At 48.3% G+C, this 22,857-nt stretch overlaps 1 protein-coding gene across 5 annotated transcripts in view; it reads left to right on the forward strand.

Moving 5' to 3' along the window:
• Positions 1-22,857, forward strand: part of LOC8051690 — a 224,587-nt gene that overhangs the window by 184,313 nt on the left and 17,417 nt on the right. For 2 of the 5 annotated variants that reach the window (XM_040498673.2, XM_029986202.4), the window contains exon 1: positions 8,103-8,538. The exons of the other annotated variants lie outside the window; for them this stretch is intronic. The gene's annotated coding sequence lies outside the window, so the exon portion shown is untranslated. Of the gene's footprint in view, positions 1-8,102; positions 8,539-22,857 lie in introns of those variants that run through there. 5 annotated transcript variants of the gene reach the window in all.

The following is a 22,857-nucleotide window of genomic DNA, read 5'->3' on the forward strand; positions in this document are numbered from 1 at the left end:
ACAGCTGAATGAAGAAACGCAAGGCGTGACTCATCATGATGGAGCTTGCTTCGTGATTGTTTCTTCGGCATTATGGTCGGCGGCCCATACCGCTCTCCCATTGACTGCGAAGCGATAAGTCGATGCCATCCTGCGATCCTGGGCGGCTTAACTACTTGGCATTGTGCGCGCTGCTACTAGGTGCGAGCCATCGAAGCAGGGCTATTGCACTCAGCAGGAAAACAATGAGCTCTGACTGTTCAACTCTTAGCCCTCGTACAATTCAAAAAGTTCCGAAACTACAGAGTTCGAGAAAGAACGCGCAGCCAAAAAGTGTACCCTATAGTCCCTCTCACCTTCCGCGTCTGTATGCCTTTCAATCCGCAAAATGGACAATGAATAACGGTCAGGGACGACTTTCGTGAGGGGTTTTAAAATGCTACACGACGATAATTTATTCGCTCCCAGTTCGCGCCCCGCGAGTAACGATCCGCAAAACAAAAATGGCGTGTTGCCAGAGTCATCGCCGCTCTAACCAAACACTGCAGGATCAAGGCCTCCGAACCAGGGACGGCGGAGGCTCAGCCGGCCGGCTTCTCGCTCTACTGCTATTTCCGTTCGCCGCCTTGACACGACCGCGTAGTGACTTCGTCGAGCGAGATTCCAGATCCAAGCCGCGATCCGCCCTAGATTTCTCGAGCACCTATTGTTCTTTCCCTTTGTTAAGATTGCCATCGTCTGGGTCGCCCAACAGAAGAACCGCCTAGGCATCGGCACTGGCAACAATAACGACAGCACCTGAGAGAAGATGTAAACTTTCCGATTGTTTTAGGGGCTGACCCGGGATCCTTTGTAAGCCCCGTCAGTTGTGTAACTTATATTCGAGGTACACTCTAAAAAAAAAAGGGTATCACCTTACACCCTTTTGTCCCATATAATGCACCCAAAACTTCATTTCAACATACAGCGCCCTATAATCGAACAGACGGCACAAAATTTTACCAGGCACTTGATAACGGTGCGATATAACTTTTATTAAATTGCTAAAGTACGTATCAAAGACCAAAGAAAGAAAACACGAAGCTTTTGCAGTACGGCCAAGAAAACTCCGATAATCTTTTTTGTAGTCAATAATACGTACATCAGCTATCTTAATAAGTTGTACCACGCGGCTATCAAGCCCCTCGTAAACTTTTGGGCCATCTGTTCGATTATGGGGCGTTGTACGTCGAATTGAAGTTTTGGGGTGTATTATATGGGACAAGGGGTGTAATAATACACCTTGTTTTCTGAGAGTGTAAGTGCTTCAAAGCGGAAGCTACACATTTTGGAGGGCACTCTTGGTCCCTGGTTCGTTCACCTCCACCGCACAATCGGTCGTCAAATAACTGCATTGAAATACATCGAAGACGTATACGGGAGCATAATGTAAAGGGTTCATCCGTAAACACTATAGAATAAAGGCCAGAGTGTAAACACGACCCTGAGTGGAGCAAACGTCAGTGCTAGGTTCGTGGAACATGAAGAGGATGCGTCTATTTTACCGGTTGTCATTTTTGTGCACGCGGCCTTACAGACCTCAGTTTATCGAACTCTTCAGTTATAAAACGCAAATAGCGATGAGGAAGATTAAAAGAAGCAGGAAGGACGAGCCCTTTGTCCTCTTCGAATATTTACCGAACTAGACTACCAGATCATTTCGGTACATAGAACCCTGTTTTCGTGAAAACTGTTTACAGACATGGCGCCGGGCCTTCTCTTAAGCGGGGGTCACATTACTTATTCGAAACTTTCACGATCTATAGGGGGCGATATCGAAATGCATGTCGTCTGGATGATCGAGGTAGAACAGCAGAACGAGGCTGTGTCCGCGACGCGTAAGTCATTCTGTTTTGCTGTATACGAGCAGTATTAGAGCCTTACTTTATTTTCTCGCGTCAGGGATGTGTAGGCAAGCACCGGTCTTTTATTCTGAAACCTATCATCCAGGAAGCGCGATTCTCACGCCGTAATACCACCACGGCTGAAGGTAGCGAATACACCATACAAAAGACAGTCTGCCAGACATCAGTCACCGCGATGTCCGTGGTTCGAATGCCGCGTTCCAAGTCTCTCTTTGAACTCGTTGCATGCGGCATTCGAAGCACGGATATCGCGGTGACTTACGCCCGAATCTGTTTGCAGACTGTCTTCAGCCTATGCGGAGCGCAAGTTCGCCTGCTTCTTGCACAAGGGTTGCGACGATATCAGAATGCCGACCTCTTATTCGCTGATGGGAAAACAAATAGTGGGTAGACCTCAAGGCATCTAGAATTAGAGTTCACTCACCATCCTTTTATTAAAATCCTATCAGAGCTCGGCGTCGTCCTGACGTCACCGACCACTTGCTCTCCGCCTAGAAGCACGTTACCTGCGAGAAGTATACTAACCTGTCGAGCTGGTTTCCGCGCTTTGTTTAAATTTTATTTGATGAAATGACCGTTTGGTGAAGTGACCGTAACTCGCTTAACTGAATCTCTTTCGACGAAAGGCCGTTCGACGAAATGTGGTAAACCCAACATGGACATTAAGAAACCCGGTGTGAATACTTGGAAAATGAAGAGAATCACTGCCGTCGCTAAACTTCTGCCTAAATGAACACCAATTACCATTGCCTCACCGATTGATACCTAAATATAATCGCTCAGCTTGACGCGAAGGCAGCGGGGAGCTCGGGAGAAAAGCGAAATCCCAATAAAGAGAGATGTAAAGGCCCTTCCACTATATGCAGAAGACAAACTGATTCCGACGAGGGAATACCACTTAGCCCGAAAGCCGAGAGTGCCTGTGCGCGTGGAGCACTCCCTGAGCTGCGTCGGTTGCCTCCGACTTGCGATAGGCCGCGGAATCCGCCGGAATAGCTTGCTGGGGAGTTCGTATACAGCAACGAGAACCCAGATGCCCTACTTCGTATACGATGCTCGAAGAATTCCTCTACGTGACTTCGAGTCCACCGTCCGGGCGAGACCCGGCGTCGCCTCGCCGTACCAAATGACACTCAGACGTGCAATGCGTCCAGCTTTTCGTGCAATGTTTTCCGACTTTCTAGGTCAAAACACCTGTACTGCACGTCTTTTTTCTTTTTTTCTTTTAGAACAACATGTTTATGCGGAGAGCAAGTCGTCTGCTTCTCGCGCAGGAGTTGCGATGACGTCAGAACGTCGCCGAGCATTGATTGGATTTGATTGAAAGGATTGTGGGTAGTCCTCAATGCTAGATGCCTTGAGATCTACCCACTATTTTTTTTTTTTCAATCAGCCAATAAGAGTTTGGCGTTCTGACATCATCGCAAACCCTATGCGAAAAGCAGACGAACTTGCGCTTCGCATACACAAGCCCGCGTTTGCCCACACCAGGTCTGGGCAGTCCGCGTGCGCAGGAACCGTATTCGCGTGAGAGGAAGCGTCTGCGCATGCGCCGTGGCGACAGCAGCGCCACCGCAGTGGCGTGACGTCATAGATATATTGATTCGAGCACTGCCAAAGTATTACACTCCATGGTAATCCGCGATCCGTTCTTAAACCGATGTTAAAAATGCCAGCTTTTCAGCGGGCATTCAGTGGATTAGCTGTTTGTCAAGCAACCCTGTTCCTCGACGTCATGTTCATACTCAAGGAGGCTACTCTTTCGGACTGACCTCTTCTTTCGCCGTGCTTTGCTGGTTCGTTTTCCAGCGTCCCAGCAGACGATTTCTGCTTGATACACCATGTTAAGTTGTAGCGGCCGTTGCTCATAAGTGGTCCTCGGCGAACGTGCGCGAAGATTATTGACTCTCTGCTCGTTTCAAGCGTGTCGTGGTGCCGAAGTGCGAGGAGCCCAATGTACCGGCACCGCTCTGCAATGCCGAGCACGCCTTTCTGTGCTGGTGGTCGTGCAAACAACGCACTGCGCAACCCGGACGTTCGTTTTCACCAGTTCCCCCCAAAACGCAAAGTAGAGGAAAATGTGGGTCGACGCCGAGTTGAGTGTTGCGTTCGTTCCTGATCAGCCCGAGCTTACGATAAGCTTCCACAACGCTTCTGCAACATGCATTTCGCACCACCAAGATTGTAGTTATTCTCTGAAGATAAGTGGAGGCTCGTTCTGAGCTTGCGCTGCAAGCAACGTGATCAATTATGGCGCCCAGTGAATGTCACCTATTTTTCGCGGCGAACTCACTTTTCGGCCGGCAGTACTTATTTGTATTTGCTACAGATGTCTGATACTACGAAGAAAAACAGTAAAACAGTCAAAGCAACTCACCTGACAAATCGGAACTCATATTGCGACTAGGGTCTAGACCGGTCGTATGTTTTTCGGTGCCGCGTTACAAACTTTGCGTCACACGATGGCCATGCAGGTGATCACCAGGGTTGCCATCTTCTCGGGTCGTTAGTTCCGGTTTCGCCGTAGACCCCCGAAACAAAATTTTGAGATAAGATATCTACAAAACTATACGAGGCATCGAAAAATAAAATGCACCTCGTAATTCATGGACACTTCCTGCACTAAAAGCAGTCGTAACCCTAAAATCGAGGAGGAAAAGTACAGGAGTTACCTTTTAAATTGACGCAATTGACGGCTTCCACGCGTGCTTGCCCGCACGTCATGCTGATGATAACCAATCATTCCGCTATGTCCGAAGATATTAACCGGTGACTAGTACTTAGATACCTGAAGGACAAAAGAAAATCCATTTATATGATACAATGAGTAGGAGTCGATAGCACGATCGTTTCGTACGCGCGTTGCCTTAATCCGTGCGGCATTTAGAAAGCTATCGATCGCTTCTCATTGAAGCTGATTGATTAGAGAAATGGCGTGAAGATATCGGTACGGTTCGGGGGAAATCAGCAAAGGATGGACATTGGCAGGTTAATGCCCGCTTAGCGCTAACAGCTTCCAAACCCCTGAAGTCGCGTGTGTATAAAGGTATTTTATAAAATTCTCCACGAAACATACGGCGAAGCTACTATTCATAATAAAATTTATAAGTAAAGAAAAGTTCTTCGCCGTTTTTCGAAATTGTGTGGGAAAATTCAAGGACAAAACGGTGCGACGTATTATCAAATTGTGGGTTTACTAGTTAAAATTATGGCACCCCGAGGAACGACGCGTGGTTTGGAAAATGGAGTAAGAAAACCATCATCCGTGTTTTAAAAATATGTGCGTTCCCGTCATCGAAACCCCGACATTCTGTAAACGTGAAAATTGAAACGTACCTTTATTAACCATACTGTTATAGATAGTTGGTTGGAGATATGCTGTTATATTTTATTGCGACATAAGACCCACAAAATGTATCTCAATGCCCAGTACATCGAGGTGCATTTGGCATTAAATAAAACTCTGCTTCCGATCTTGAAAAAAAAATGGGGAAGGGGGGATGGCGTTTTTGGTTACTTCCCTTCTTCTTATTAATAGACGAAGAGCGTGTTGGTGCGGGTCAAGATTGAAGAAATAAACATATAGGACGAAACGACACAACCACATCTTTCAGAAAGATGTGGTTGTGTTGTCTTCATGCTACATATTTATTGTTCGTTCGCTCTTATCTCATTTTCCTTTGACGTCAAAAAACTGGTGCGCTCGTAATGAGTAGCGTAGTGACGCTATTTCTCTCTGTAGGAATCCGGGAACGAGACCGATTCAGCAATACTTATGTTGCAATAGAACCATGGTATTTGAGCATTCTGAGAAATCAAGATTAAAACCATTGCGTAGGAAGATTCTTTTGGAAGTACTAAAAGGCGTCTAGCCACCTTGGCTGCACAAACAAAAGCGGGGGAACAGAATCACACTCAAGTAGCGCATTGCTACACATTGGCCTTCCCACAACGAGGACCAGCAGGGGGCCAACCGCGCACAGGACAACAGCCCCGGAGAACGGGAGTGCTGCTGTCGGTCAGAGTCCAAGACACCCCAGCGACAGGTGTTCCCGGGACCCGGAGACGCGTGAAATTCTCCCGGCGGGACTAAAGGCGGGATCGCTCAAAGTGGCTCCTGTCCAACGGCCCTAGCTTCTTGGAACACGTCCAAAGCCGTGGCTCGCCTCCTTGTCGGTCTGCATGGCAGGGGACGGTCGGCACGGCAGAGCGTGTTTCGTGGAGTGTGGCCCGCGCGTTTCGCCGTTGACCCGTCGACTGTCTTCCGGGTGTGATCGGCATTCTGAGCCCAAGACCTCGTTCGAAGGAGTTAGTTGGAGTTTCAGATCTCCCTTGTGTCCTGCTGGTTCCACCACTGTCAACAGTTAATGGCAGAATCTTCTTCTCTTTGACACAACGAAACATCTTATACGTCTGTGCTACATCGTTTCTCGATGGTTCTTTCCGTGGGTCACAATGATTCGCGTTGAAAGGTTTTGCGCGATATTATACTTATAGAGAGAAGGAAAAAAAAGCGTGTTTTATATTTGTGTTTTACGGGCACTTAAAAAGCCTTCAGGACAAATCAGCGAACCAGCGCACGCCGATTCATTAAAATAGTTCGTTCTGAAGTTCTTTAAAGTTCCCGTAAAAGAGGGGTGTTAATCTGTAGAAAGGGGTTAGTAAATCAGCGATTGAAACTACAAAAAGTCAGTTGATGACTACCATCGTCTATCCGTATGAGATTGAAACGCCACGCTATAACAAACGTATTAAATTATACTTGTAATTACGGTTCTCGTTGCCTATTTACTTAATTTTATATCGAGACACGTTCTATCAGCTTGAATTTGGGGACTTATTTATTGAGAAATGAAATAAGATGATGCGAGTCGTTGTGCCCTTCAAAGAAAGCAGAGGGAAAGAGTGCTGGGTCAATTACTTCGTGTTCTGAATTAATAGCAAGCTAGATAAACATTCGGGCAGCATTTATGTTGCACTCGACATCTACGCGGTGTGCCTTTTGAGTTAAAATTACCTAGTTGCTTTATGGTTAGTACACGGACAGTTTGCGACCACGAGTAACCACAATATCCGTGGTTCGAATGCCGACTGCAAAGTTTCCTGCTTGGACTCATTGCCATGCGGCATTCGAAGCATAAGTCTCGCAGTGACTTCCGTCCGAATCTCTTCGCTGACTGTCTTTTTTTGTATGGTGTATAAGCAGTGTGACCCCGACTTAAGCAGTATGAACCCGGCTTAACGCGCATGCCATAACAAACACGTAGCGGGCGCATTACAACGTCGCAGACTTCCGACAGCTACACGCGCTGAAGCTGCTGTTCCTGTACAACACGTAGGAGTGCGGCGGTGAAATAATCCTCCCACGGCCATTGCGTCAAGAGATCGGAGGAGCGACTGCGAAGGGCGCTCCGGGTGACAGCAGGATTTCGTGGAGTGCACTTCACTGCCTCGCATCGGCGTAGCGGGCAAAGACGGCTTTGGGGATGGCGAACTTCAAAAACGACGAGTTGCTTCATACCGGGAGGTCTTGGAATATCTAGACGGTGAACACATGCGGAAACGTGTACGCCGGGCCGTCGTCATAGTACAAGATGGTGCATGTGTACGGGAAATTGTGGCTTTGTCACAGAACTATCTCCGGCCGGCTTTAGCAGTAGGCTACTCTTCACTTCATAAGTACGACCAAACTTTATTGTGGGTGAGAGAGAGAAAGAAAGAGAAAGGCCGAGACGAAGAAAGCCCTGAACTTGGCGTAGGGCATCCAAATCCGATTTTGGCAGCCACCATCAAACCTGGTGCGAACGTGAGATGTCTGCAAACTAGTGTGTTTCCACCTGAAAACAATGTCTACGTCCTCGCGATTTGCCCGTTCCTCGACGGGAAAGAAATAATTTGGCTAACACGGCGGCACAAATTCCCTCCCGGAACCTCGAAGTCCGCCGGATGCGTGCAGAGAAGCGACTCTCCAATGTCATCGAGTTTTAAGCTCTTGCAGATTTCTGTGCGCCTCCAGCAATCGGAGGCTCAAGCGGAAGTCGAAGGTGTCACTCGCTGCGGTGCGTACTCCAAGAGCACGCGCTGGAACTGGGCGAAGGCGGCGGCGGCGATTCAGGGGCCTCGAATGCACACGCAACGAGCCGCTCCTTGCACGCGTTCCCTTTCGGCGCGTCAGGAGCGCGCGGAGGAAGCGGTCCGACCGCCCAGACAAGTCGGCGGCCGCACGGGCTCCGCCGGCCTCTCCCCGCGCGGGCGTCGTCACTGTTGCTGTGGCGGCGGCTGCGGCGCGGCCAAAAAGCCCGCCGCACTCCCGTCGGAGGCCGCAGTTTCGTCGGAGCCGCTCCCGGAGATAGCTCCTTCGCACATCGTCCGATCCACGCTTACGAAACTCCTACGAGTCCTGAACCTGCCCCGGTCTTGACCCGCGTCCAGCTCCGGCTGACTTGCAGAGTGGTGCACGAGCACGCGTCGGTTGTCTTTGGAGAAGGAGAACGCACTTTTGTTTCCCTACTTCGAAATAAGAGCTGCACAACGAGCTGACCACTGCTTCACACGTCTTGGATACGCTGCGATTGTTGTTCACTGGGAAATTGTCGCGCGGTGGAGGAAGCGTCCACGTGACCGTGCGTGACCATGAGAACTTCCCTCACGTTCGGTGAGTGTTCCGTTGCTTTCTGTATGTCTTTTTTTACGTAGTTTTGACAGTAACGGTTGGTGGTAGAACGCGACTAGTGCGTTCATTCATCACGGGGAGTTGTGGTACCGCGGAGAAGACTGCATAGCTGTTTGGGCGGACGCGGATGTTTACGCGACGACGAGGTGATTTCGGAGATAAAAACCGTCGTCGTCGTTGTTGTTGATACCGGAAAAGGACTAGCTCTGCACGTATCAAATCACCGATTCACTATCGCAAAACAATCACCATACGAGACGGCAAACAATATCCGTCTCTGGTGATAATAGCGCCACATGGGTCGAAGGGTTTGTCGCGTATGTCACGTCGCCTCTCCACTATTTCCTACAGTGATGTTCACCTGACGACGAGGTGATGTCGGAGATAAAACCGTCGTCGTCGTTGTTGTTGTTGTAGAGAAAGCGTCCACGTCTTCGAGCAGGCTCACAGAACTATAGTCGTCTGAATGACGTACACTCAGTGCATTTTTAAAGTCGTGGATGCGCTGACGGAAAAGAGGACACTCGTTGTCCAGAGAGCGCAAATAACTGCCTATATATGTACACTAGAATTGAAGCTCTTTAAACGATAATCTTCTCAATTAGGAGGTGCGCGAAATTTAGGAGATACGCGAAATTTCCGCATCAAAAGGCGTGCATTTCACCTGGTTGTTGGAGTTAGCTGCTTACACGGTACAACGTATATAGACATGCGTACAGGCGGATATGCATACGTTGCTCTCGTGCGGTGCAGCTACCTTGCATAAAGACGGAGTAAGAGTTAATTGAAAAATTCTCGAAGCTAAAATGTCCATCATATGTCTTTCGACAAGTTCTCATAGCCCCATCTGAATTCGGCTGATAGTGTCTCTTGACAGCGTAGGAAGATAACGTCTTTGAAACATTAGCAGTGCACACACCTAGCAAAATAGTAATGCGGTTGTCACATTTGACACTTACCAAAAACCTCAGAGAACTAAGTTTTTTTTTAGAGCGAAAGCTGTCACATCGCGATATAGAGTCTATTAAATAATACGCTACAGACTCCACTCAGATATAGGGTATACTAAACCATACAATACAGACTCCACTCTTTAGGTACAAAAGAAAACACTAACAGTTCAGCGTGCGATAAAACATTCTAAATTAAGGCATCATGCTTCCAACTTCGGCAAACGAGAGCCAAGCGCGCTGACGGCGAAGCTTTTGCAAAGTAGGGTAGCACAGCTCTGAACTTTCAAACGCTAATGGCGCAAGCAACTCATGAGGCGTAATGCTCAGCCAGAAACAAGTGGCATTCACCGACTGCCATAACAGAGTCCGTTACCGTGCACCGACCGCGCGTGCTGTAGCGGCGAGCCTCCACAACGCCGCTGCAACGAGAAGCCCGCTACGACGCGCTGCAGCGGCCACGTTTTCCGCCTCTCTCTCGAGCGTGGTCAGGGTCAAAGGTAGTGAGGAAGCAAAGATAGAAAAAACAAATGTACAAGCTACGCCCACGCAGAACTCAGAAGCCGGAAAAGGGGCGTTGTCCTCCTCCGGTCTCGCGCACGCGCTGTGGCAAAGCGACGCGATAAGGGCGAACAGCGGCGCAGAAAAGCTCACCAGAGAAAAGCTTACCGGAGAAAAGCTCACCTGAGATAAGCTCACCGGAGAAAAGCTCACCGCAAAACCGGCAGATGCGGAGAAAAGCTCACGGGCCTTTGAGCGAATGCGGAAAAAAGCTCACAGTTCTTTTTTTTTTTTTTTAACTGCGTCAAACGTTGTAATTTAACATAATTCGCATTCGTCACTTCATTAAAAATATGTCCACTTTTTTGCAATATTCTTAAAGTTCATTGGGCATATTTACTAATTCATCAGAAGTTAGTCATCACCCATTTTGTATGTTAATGAAGCCGCGAGGGTATAAAATCAGAACATCGTACACAGGTAAAAAAACAATTCATCGACAACTGGCAGGGTGCCGTCGGTAGCTCTGTCAAATAAAGATGTTTGTTTTTTGCGAGCTAATATACGAATAGCGGTGTGTGAACCGTTTCAGTTTTAAATAGTGTGTAGTGCCTAATAGATAAGTAGGTGTTTTTTTATGTAATCAGTGTCGGCTACGCTGTTTCTTTTTCCATTAATTTCACTAACAAAACTTTAGTTGCGAGAACAGATTCGTCCTGTCGGGTTTGTTGTCTTCACTCCGTCGTCGTCGTTTGAGCGGTTTTTATCATGTATAACGTTTACCAACTCGCCCTATTCGCTACCTTACACAAGACTATTTCTTATATAGGTCACGAGTAACAACGGTGCCAGTGTGGAGCTCCGAAGGTCATGGGTGGCTCGCCGTAGGAGGGCACTATCACACAAAGGCAACGTGTGGAAACACCAGTACGAAAGGCCAGAAAACGTGCTTCTCTGTGAAATGAAAAAGTGTCGATATCCTACTGACTGATTTGTCCTATTTTCAAAGGTTAACAAAAGCTTAAAAAAGAATTTCAGGCATCGCGTTGTTGCGCATGCACTTTCGGATTTTTGGCATTTACAGTTTTGATTTTTAGGTTTTAGGCAGACATTATTAAGTTTTAGAACTTTTTCCTGTTCTTCAAGTTCGGTTGGGCTTTCGTTGCCTACAGAGTAAGCCACAGAAAACACTCGCCCGCAAATATTAATTTGGGAGCAATATACCCAATAAGGTTAACAAATCATACAAAAAATGACATTTTCTTTTTTACAAAGCTGACGAAGTTTAATGATAACAAATTGATATATGTTACGCATGATCCAACAGCCTCCATATAAAAAGAAGAAAAAAATCGGTGAGCTTTTCTCCGCATACGCTCAATGGCCGGTGAGCTTTTCTCCGCATCCGGCGGTTTTGCGGTGAGCTTTTCTCCGGTGAGCTTTTCTCCGGAATTCTATGCGAAGCCGCACGCCCCGCGTGGAGTTGTGGGCGCGTATACTAACTACCCTATCTCTTTTTCCGAGGCGAATCATTAAGGTTACGCCACGCACCCCTGACGGCTGCCGCTTGAGGTGATGAGCGAACGGCATATCTTGTACCCTCTTCGAAAAAACGCAAAATCGGGAATCGTCAGACACTTCGTCTGCTATAGCGGGGCTCGTCCTTATAGGTATATGGGCGAAATCATCCAGTACGCAGCGCCTCCTGTTCGAAATCTTTCGTATATACACGCTCTCAGGCAGCTAACCGACCTTCAGTTTTTGCTTTCCTCTTATTCCGTTCGGTTCACTTCATCATTGCCACAGCAGGACACGTTATTGTCACTTCAGGAGCTACTCTGTCCTTCTCTCATAGGTCCTTGTGGAGACTCGTCAACGACCCCCTCAGTGGCTCGGCATCTCGTTAAGACAAGAGAAGGTCGGCAATGGCAGCTCAATCTGGCGCGTGTTTCAAGCGTCTCTAGCGCCTATTTCTTCATGGCGGCTTTTATGCACCTTTGCAAGTGGGATCCAGGCTGAACCTCGAACCGCGCGCCGAAATAAGGCGGGCGTAGACTCTCGAACCGTCCGTCACTCGAAGGTATAGCTCTATATTATCCAGGCAGTTTCAGAGGCGCATTCGATTATATCACCTTCGCAACGTGGGATTTCTGCAAGCGCGTGAACGAAGACTCGTTTGAAGAGATCTACGCTAAGGCCAAACCACTTGCAAATAAGATGCGCGTGGGAAGAGGAGCAGTGGGATGATGACCCCCATAAAAGAAAATATTGCGATCGGAGACGAAATCAGCCCCACACAGTTTGCCACAACAAATAACGTTGATCTTTCTGATTCGTGTCTCAAAATCAGGAACTATCTTATTAAGTTGACAAGCGTAAGGCGCGCTCAGAAGAAACAACAACATGCCAGGTTTGGTGGCGTGCCAGCGTCATGAGTGTGCGCGCAGGTCGGCATATGTCCGTGAACAGGGCACGCACGCATACATCCCCAAACCTACATACTAAAAGCGCAAGTCCCTGGGCCTTCCCTATACGGATACATGATATGTTATGAAGAACATACAGAAACATAACGAGCATCATGACGTTGCGATTTTGAACCGGCGTGATGAACGGTAAAGAACCCGGGTTAGCTGTCGTACTGCCCCGAGTCTTTTTGAAACATTTAATTGTATGTAAGAGACGGAGATAACCATCAGTGGTTAAAAAGATGTAAACCAAAAAGACAACCTTTCACGCAAAAAAAAAAAAAAAAAAAGAATGTGGAGGTTTCTTTTACAGAGATATCAATACGGGGTTCAGATAGCGCGCGAATAGGATTTCGCAGATAGCATTTTTTTTTATAGGACAGAAGACAAAAGCGGTGCCAGAGAACATAATAGCAAATGTGCGCCATTAAACTGTCCTTTTTATCGTGATATGCGATGGGTGACTCAAAGGAACGAAAAGCCGCGAGGATAAGACATGATTACTTTCTCAAAGCCCCGTTCGTGCTATCTCGCTGCGCATTCCCCGCGTACATTTGATAAACCTTGATAATAAAGCGTACTAATCATTACGAGACAGAGGGCCGCCTTTTTTTTTTTTTTTTTTATCTAAAAGGTGTGGAGACAATTACGGTGCCAGCGTAGACATAAAGATGGCGCTCAATCTTGGCCTGAGTACCGTATATCTATGCAGGACAGGTAGTCACTGCCGGCCCTCGTTTTTTTCTTCTCCTCCAACTCGTGTCCGTGCATTTCTTGAGCATCATGTTTTCTCCCTGTGAAACCAAGCCTTCGTTGTGGCCGAATTTGTTGGATTCCTCGCATCAGGTGAACAAGGCAAAACGCTGTTCTTTGTTGGGGCATGATGATACGCTGGCTTAGTTGGGAACGACAGGGCGTGCCTTTCGATCACAACGCGCTCATGCAGTTCCGATCTTCGTATGCGGGAACTCGCATTACGCTAGAGGCGTCAGGGAACGGAAAGACACTCTGCACTATTCCTCATAGACCGTCATGTTCATCTCTACTGAAATCAAGGACGTCATAAGTTGGCCTCAAACAGCTGACAAAATTTCCTTTGTTGCGTTTTTTTTTTTTTTTAATATTTGTTTTATATTTTTTGTTTATTTGTAAATTTCATTTGTTTTATATGTTCCGTTTATTTGTAACTTTTGTCCTTCACGTGGTGACTGAGTTATAGGTCTGGCATTTATTTGCGATACGTTCATAACGCAAGTTACCCGAAGAAATGGGTCGTAATCACGAATCCACCCGGACTGTAAGCCGTGCTTTGTCTCATACGGTCGCTCTCAATGCTCGTCGTTTTTTATAAGCACAGTTTGTGGACGATGAATGCTCACAGCCTAAACGGTAAGCAAGTCCGTCCTCTTATATTGATGGCCTTACCTCTCTTCATCTTTCTCGCTCTTTTCCTCTCTAAACTTTTTCCACCCATGTCCATAACGGTTCCCATACGTACGGGCATTGCACTGAAGTGCGGTCGTGTAACCATTCCTGCGTGATGCACGTTAAAGACACTGGGCTAGCAGTCGCATACTGCACTGGCCGGACCGGACTGTGCCTCTCTACGACGGAGAGGGAGAAGTCACGCCTCATTCGGTGGCAGCCTAAAATAACGAGGTCGAAATATGCGCCCGCCCAATCTGACTCTGACTGAACGTCACGACTCACTGAACGGACGCAAATAAAGAAAACAGAATGACCGCTATCGTTAAACACATGCGGTTATAGCGTCAAGGTCACGGCCCTAGGCGCGAAACTGCAGTGTATGATGTAGCCAAACTATGAATGCCACCCCGGGTAGAAATTAAGCTCGTCTGTAGTTCCAAACCTCTGCGACGAAAGACTGCGTGTAGGTCACGCCAGAGAACAGACACTCCCCACCGTCCAGCGTTGATACAAATTATAGCGCGTATAAGGGCTGCTGTGGGGCACCTACGCATACGCATGCCAGAGAACCACTTTTGCGGGCGGAACAAGCCCTTTTTTTGTTATCAACTTCATTACCTTCTCTCCAAAAAAAAACAAAAACAACTTAGATAAAAGATTTTGATTTGTAACTCGAGCGAATCAACGGATCTTCACGCGATGGAACGCGAGCCATGTCAACAAGTGTAAGCCTATTTCACCCCGTGGGAACCCTTATCACGGCGCGGTCGCGCTCAAGGCCCTCTCTAATTTACCTATCTCCACGTCGGATGTTTTCTTGGCTCCGCGCAACACCCTCTTGTTTTGTTGTTGTTTTCCGCCAGGGCCGCCACACTGCGTATACCGTGGACGTTAGGCGCAGTTTATCCACGGGCAGGAGTGTGTGTGTGCGTGTGTTTGCGCGCGCGCGCGGCACAGACGTTGAACTGCGCTTCCCGCAGCGCGTCTCCTCCGACTGGTGCGCGTTTAGCGCATTCTGAAAAATGGTCCCTCGATTTCCGCCCGATGACTTCATAAAAGTTTCGCACTTTTGCCTGCCGTGTCCCTGGCGATGGCACGGCAGACGCCCGTTCTGCTGCAGCTCGCTCTGCAGCAGAACATAAACTGAAGCAAACGCGAGATGGGACGTCGCGACGGCACCGACCACCGCATGCGTTCACCCTTTGCGCCAGTACTTGTACGGCCTACCGCCAGGGTCGCGACCTTCCGAACAGCACGACATACGCGGGCTCCTATGACGCAATTCGTTGCCTCTTCGGGCCCGCTCTCGATGCACGGGCGCGGGATCTGTCGGGGTGAACACGCCATTCGAAGACGCGCGTTCTCAGGCACCGTAGTCGAACGCTACGTGCTCCAGCGGCGTCGGCCACGAAGCGTGCACGGAAGCGCGCCCCCCGCATCGCGCGTCAACGGAGCGCGCCGGGGAACAATGTATGCGAGCCGGCGATAACGTCAGCAACGTCGACAACGAATGCCCGCGGAGCGAGCGCTCAACAACAACACGCAGCCTTTGACGCAAAAAAAAAAAAAAAAAAAAAGCCGGGAGTGGTGGGCAAAAACAACGTTCTTAGGCGCGCGAAGAACGACGATTGTGCTGCGTAATCTGAGAGCGTAATTATATATTCTTATTTTTCTTGTTTAACTGCGTCGAAAGAAACAGGTTGGAGCATCGTATCGGGCCGCTATGGATGTTACCGCACATTCAATTCCTTTCGAGGTCATTAACACCAAGCGCATATGTTCAGACTTGAGTATCGAACAGGTTGCGAATGATTGGTATGAGCCAGCGGCGTCAGAAACGGGGGGTGCCCCGGGTGCAGCGCTCCGGGGGGTGTCGCGGCAGGCCACGAGGGGAGGGGGGGGTCACCACCTGCCACCGCCCCGGGTGTCGCTGACCCTAGTGACGCCACTGGTATGAGCTTTCATGGAGAGCACGGGTATACCACTCCGCTTTATGACTGCCCAGATGAGAACGGCAGAGACTACTTTCAGTTGCCCCGCCTCCAGCGCGAGCTTCCTATAGCTTTGATAATGCTTCGGCGACTGGTGAACCTCGAGCGTGCTTGCGCAGCCAAAGCACGGCGGAAGGCAGCGAGAGCATGCTGGAGGCGGAGCACCCAAAAAAGACGCCCTCACCCCCCCCCCCCCCCCCTTACACGAATACATACACATATGTGCAGTTTTCTTCTTCTTTTTTTTTCTTCCTGCAACTCTGCGTGTTTATGCTGTGCGCATGCGCAAAAATGTGGCAAACATAAAACTTCCGCCGATGGTGCATATCACTAATTTATTTACCGGAAGTTGGACGTCATTCGATAGCCGCCATCGAAGGAAATCTCCTTATCGGTTATCACTGTGACTTTCAGTGGCCGACGTCAGAAATGTTCCGACGGAAAAGTTTCTTACATCCGGAGTGTTACAATAAGTTTACGTGTTCATGCTCAGTAAGCTGGTTTCACAGCTCCCATTCCATCATAGGTTTCTCCGTCACCCCCCCCCCCCCCCCCCCCCCCCTTTTCTTTTTCTACACAAACGCATACACACATGCGCAGTTTTCATTCAGCTCTTTTGCCGACATTCCGATGATGCATATCACTAATTTATTTACCGGAAGTTGAGCGTCATTCGATATCCGCTATCGAAGGAAATCTTTATCCTTATCGATTATCGCTGCGACTTTTTCGTGGCTGGCGTCGGGGATGTTTCGACGGCGGAAGAGCTCCTTGCAACGCGAGTGTTTCAATATCGACACTCAGATACGCCGCTAAGACGTACGCGAGCACTTCGTGGTTCTACGTGTTGACCCGGCAGAATGGTGCATATTTGTATACTTGGAGACGGTAGTATACGAGTGTTCCGGTCAATTCTAAACAACCTTAAAATGGTGTCTGTTGCCAGCCCCATTATTGGTTTCTCTATCACTAGTGGTAGTACTGCCGTAACGGTCGTTTGCTGCTTTTAAATAACCTAATTCGTGTGTGTGTGTGTGTGTGGGGGGGGGGGGGGGGGGGAGGAGGTTCTGCCGCATTACAAACGGTAACGCCGCGTCTTCACACTGTTAGGTGGTTTCACTGCACAGCCGCGAAGCTGTGCGACAAAGCCATGCCTACGCTGAAGGGCAAATAAAAACATGTAAAAAAGAAAGTTGCGCTACCTTGATAAAGCTACGCATTTTTTAAGGTCTTGACCGTTAGCAGCAACTGAAAGGATGAGAACGACAGGGCGTTTCTTTCGCACGCGCTCGTTGCCTTCCAGCCTCGTTTCAATTTCAATTTCAATTTAGTTAATTTTCCAGTGGCTGGAGGGACTCTCAGACAAAAAGCTGCTAATAGCAGCTTGAAGGGGGTCTGAGATCCCGTCAAGCTGCATTATTGGCTGCCCGCCCCAGGCTCACAAGACGCGTTATCGGAGGTAGAAAGCTGGCGCTGGAGGCGGGACAACTGAGGGACCTCCCTGTCGTTCTCACTCTTTCAGTGACCGCAGTATCCACAGCGAAAAGCAGCGCAGCTTCGAGGCTCCGAAAGCCATATATCGAAAGAACTGACGGAGAAGGGACGAGAGTGCAGGCATATATAGTTAAGATTGTAGAACAAGTGTATCCACTCTCGTATCTGAGCAAGGAAACCGTAACGATGGAACAAAAACACAAAAAAGTCTCCTTATCGCCAGCCCCGATACCCGTATTTGCGGGCGCTATCCGGATAACGGTAAAACGCGCCATCTATGCACCGCGGCGCAACGGCGCCCCCATACAAGAGCCGCTAAAAGTGGCGCTCGCTCGGCCCAACCCTGTGCAAACTACAGAGTGCAAACGAGTCAGGCGGCCGGAAGAGCACGCGAGAGTGCCGGCGATAATCGCCGCCCGAGAAAGAGAGCGAGAGCCTGGACACTACCAGGGCCCAGGCAAGCCCTGCCAACACGCCCAGCCTAGGAAGCCCCTCCAGTCTTCCGGAGCGCGGAAGGGCCACCCAAGGTCGATCGGTGTTGTTGCAGTCCGCGAGGAAACGCGCCTTGTTGTTTACAAACACGAAGAGAGGGGTCGGTTCTGTTGGGCAAGTCGCGGGGCGTCGTCGTTGCCAAACCGCTGGATTACTAACCGTCCCATGACCAGACGGCCCCATGTCTCTGTCTTGAATCCCACGTACAATCTGGTCCCTTCTGATAGGAAGTATACCCTCAACGTCCCTTTGCTTAGATTGGTGCCACTTGTTGTAGTACTCGATGCCGGCAACACGTGATTACGGAAGAAATACAAATAAATAGCGTGACCCAAGAAGGTGGCCAAGCATCGGCTAAAGAGAACAGCTCTCTATTGAGGAGTTTCAGCGAATATAGGGGGCGCTCCGATCGATCCAACATGGCGGACAAGAGGGGGATAGATTTGCGACGCCCGTAGACCGGCAGCGTATGAATAGAACAAAGCGTGTCGTTCTCTGTTTGTTGCCGCGTGCAAGACGATCATCCATATCACAAGAGCGAATGACATTTTAGCGAACGGCGACATTTGAGCGAATGGTCGTTTTAGCGAATAACGGGGGCGCGCGTTAACCCATCCGTCGCGCTGCGCTTTACGCCGCTTCGCGGCGACAGTCTACGGCAACTCATTACAAAAATATGAACTCGCTTGGCCCACCCGAAAACGCCGCTTCGCGGCGTCCGACTATTCGCTAAAGTGTCGTTCGATGAAACGTGGGCGTTCGCTAAAACGTCATTCGATCAAGTGAGTGCCTCCCGTGTGGAAGTGTTCGACGTGAGCTCTCAGGCTGGTGCAGCTGTCATCAAGTTGAACCGAATGTACGCGGGTCCAAAGAAAGGTACTTATCAACAATGTTCGCGCGTTGAAACTATGACGCGTACTTTATCTAAAACTAAACTTATCGGTCTGCGGCTAAAAACATTTTCGTTGACGTTGCTTAGATGATGTAACCATTCAGGCCTCGTATTAACAGGTGTTGGGAACTCTTCGGTTGTTCTAATTAATTGTGCTAAAAAGCGGTTGGATGGAAAGTATAACAACTACAGCATACAAGGGACGATTGAGGTCTTTATCCTGTGTTCTATGTATCGAAACATTGGTATCCTTGGTGTTATATTGCGATCAGCTGGTCGCCGATCGTCCTGTTTTTACGCATAATGTAAACAAGCCCCGGAAGCGCCAATCTCATTTCGATGTGCTTGTGCACCCCTTACAAGCCTCGTTTTGGCTCTTGTGGAAAGCTTTATTGTAATAGCAATAGTCTCATCGGTCATTCGAGTTGTATGTGCCACGGTGGTATCTGCTGTGTGTGATCTGCTGACATACAAATCTATTAAATGCGAGGAGGAGAACGAAGGTAAAGCTTTTTAACTGTTTTCTTTTAACAGAACAGGGCAAAGCTTCTAAAACAAGAGCAACCTAAGCTGATATTTGGGTGTGCTCAAGAATGAATTGCAAAAGGTGCTTATACTAAGTGGTAGATGTATGCAGTTGATTTTCTGTTTGCTTCTGCATTGTAAATTGGAAGATATGCATCAGCAGAAGACATGTGTCCTTTTCAAAATGTCTTTTATTAGGGCAAATAGGTTTTCATACACAACCGAAAAGTTCGCAACACCATTTAATTCGAGGCCCGAATGGTTACATGATCTAAGCAACGTCAACGAAAATGTTTGTAGCCGCAGACCGATAAATTTAGGTTTAGACAAGTATGAGTCATAGTTTCAGCCTCAAACACTCAACATTGTTATGTACCTCTCTTGATGACAACTGCACCAATGTGAGAGAGCCCACATCATCGAACACTTGCACACATATCTTGACTATGGTATGGCAAGATTTCTTGCTTGAAGTGAAGATCATCTCGCTACGACTAGCTACGACCACCCACCGCAGTGATGCAGGCATCGAAGGGGCGCAACGCAGTCAGTCGCCGTCACCGGACACTGCTCGTTTGGCATTCACGGCTTTCCGCCCAGGTGCTTCGTTTGTACTTGGCACCAAGTGTTATTTTCTGTGCTTGTGTGTGCTCAGTGGCTGGATATGGGCCTCAAGAGCAGTTCTTCAGGCTCAATAGCATTCGCCGAAGAACGTGTCAAGAAAATGCCACCCAGGAAAAAAAGCACGAAGACGCAACGCAGCAGCTTGGCGGACTATGCACTGGGCGCGGAAATCGGGCCCATCGAATTATACACCAAATGCAAACTATCTAAACAAAACAAAAACATTTTTAAGCTCAAATTGGCTTCTGCGGACTTTTTGCCTGGACACTGGTGCCCGTTATTATGCATTGTATATTCACTGCTGTTTGTTGTGGCTTGAGAGTGCCTTTCTGTAATGATGCAGAGGGGTCCACTGAACCTTGAAATAAAGATATTTAAGCACATCTACATGCAATGTCCCTTGAAGCCAGATAGTCAGGGAAAAGGTGTGCCATTACCTAATTTGCCAACAGCACACCAATGGTCACGATCAAAACTCACCGAGTCAATGGGCAGTTTTCCACCAAAATATTTATTGCCGAGTAATCACCAATTTGGTCCATCAAAGTCTTGAGCCTATAGCCTGTAGCACATCCATTCTGAATCTGCAAAGCTTATGCTGTAGACATGCATCATCACATGAGCATGTTTCTTATCAATCTTAAACGTAAAACGCTAGTTATGCAACGACATTCCCATATCATCACATTCTTAGCAAATTGAATGGTCCCACCTGTCACACTGTTAGCTTTGGAAGTAAACCAATTCACAATACCACCAGTAGCGTACATTGTGCCAAGCATTAGTGCCGCATGTGGCACTAAAATGTCCTAACTAGGGAAGCAAACTTAATCGATCGTGTTGATTAAAGCACTAAAGTACGGGCGAAATTATCAATCAAAGAAGGTCACTCGAAAGGAAAGTTTTCTCGCTGAGCGAATATGACTTTTTATTGGGCGTTCCGCAATGCAAGGCCGAAGACATTCACCCCGTGATCGGTACAGGAGCATTTTCAATCGGTCGTGCGTGATAAAAACAACTACAAAAACAAAGGTGGATTAGAAACGCGATAGATGCGCCTTTGCACGGAGTACTTACACTCAAAATCGTGTCAACATAAAGCGACTATGGCCCACCTTGCTAGCAGCAATCTTAAAAATTTATCCGTGTAGTCGTCGCACCCATGCACCATATACGGCTCTGCCATGCACCAACCGAAAGCGTTGCTGCAAGCCCCTCCGCCGTCAACTTTGAGTCGCTGTCGAGTCTGAAGAACTTTGCTCTATGAGGTCCATATCCAGCCACTGAGCACATACACAAGCACAGGGAATAATACTCGGTTCCAAGTACAAGCGAAGAACCCGGGTCGAAAAGCCCTGAATGCCCAACGACCGGCGTCGGGCGACGGCGACTGACTGCGTATATAGTACACAGGTTGCGCTCCTTCGACGCCTGCATCGCTGCGGCGGGTGGTCGTAGCGGTCGTAGCTAGTCGTAGCAGTTCGTAGCAGTTCGTGTGATCTCCGTTGCTCGTACCGGAACACTAGAGCCGCGTAATATTCTTGCTGTCGAAGTTTATCAGCCTACGTTCGCGACCAACGCGTTTACACAAAGCCAACGCCCAGCGAACCTATCCCCCACGTTCTCATTCAGCGACCGGCCGCCAGGGCGGTGACACCGTCGCTGAAACTCCTCAATATGGGCAGACGCTTCTTCAAGTTTACAGCGCGAAGATAATGAAGCGCCTGATGTTACGACCCTAAGAAACACGCGTTAAAAGACGCCGAAACCTCGTCCATTAGGTGCTTCATTTCCAGAGATGTCATTAGCATGCACATGCTTCTTTGGTACCCGGCACACGCTTGGTTGGTATAGATATATCGGTAGAACGGTTCATCGACAACATGCGCGACGAACGAGAAAACATTTGTAATGCTTAAAGGCCGGTTTGCAGACTTGTGAGGTCTAAGACAGATGCACGCAATGAGAACAAGCTTTCTTGTGTAAACCTGCTAGGCGTTTCGGTCACATAATCTGAAAGAGCTGCCCGCCTGATATCTTTCGTGGTATGCGATTCATGTAGGTATCGAAATATTACTTATAACGCGAGTTGAACGATTTGTGCAGGAAGGGGCTCTGGAGCAAATTCCCGGTGGCTGCCCCTTCTGGCTCTCGCGAGGCCGTAGGATTTCACACATGATAGTTTTTTGTTTTTTTTTTCGGGAGAGGGGGTTAGAGGGGGTTGAGGTGGCTGAAATGTTCATGACTTGGAGTGCAGAAGGGAGGAGGGAGGGTTAAAATGCATCTGTGTGTCATAGAATCGGCTGGATTTTGAAAAAAAAAAAAAAAAGGGGGGGGGGGGGGGGGGGAAGAGGCTGATGCCCCATAAGTAGGGTTCCGTGTTTTCGGATAAATCCGAAAAAAATCCGAAGGACACTCGCCAATAAATTTTCCTTCAAGTCGGATTCATCCGAAAACCTCAGAATTTTGAGGTAACAAAGACAAAATAAAAATAAAAAGACGGTGTTTTACAAATAAACTTAACAAGACCGCAGAGTCCCTGGTTCTGAGGAGGTGCCCGTAAAGTTTTCTTTTAAATCTTGAAGTACTGACAAATAGGGCTTGCCTTTTAGCTCGTCAAGATTCCTTCGGGACAGCGGGTCATGGTGCCCGAACTTTATTTATATTGTTTTTGAATTTTTAAAAATTGGGTTTACAGTACCATAAACTCCGATTTTCAGAGAATTGTAAATCTAACAAAAATGAACTCCGATAAACCCCGAATTTTCGCAGAAAAATAAACTCCGATAAACCCCGAATTTCCAGAGAAAAATAAACTCCGAAAAACATCCTCCGGACTTCACGAGAAATATATTCCGAAAGCACGAAATCCTGTGCATACGTGCCCGACGTAGCCGATGCCACAAGCGCGAGCACGTGTCCCTTGTATAGCTTCG

This window comes from Ixodes scapularis, unplaced genomic scaffold (assembly GCF_016920785.2).
Source record: "Ixodes scapularis isolate PalLabHiFi unplaced genomic scaffold, ASM1692078v2 PGA_scaffold3__209_contigs__length_174095766, whole genome shotgun sequence".
Taxonomy (NCBI): domain Eukaryota; kingdom Metazoa; phylum Arthropoda; class Arachnida; order Ixodida; family Ixodidae; genus Ixodes; species Ixodes scapularis.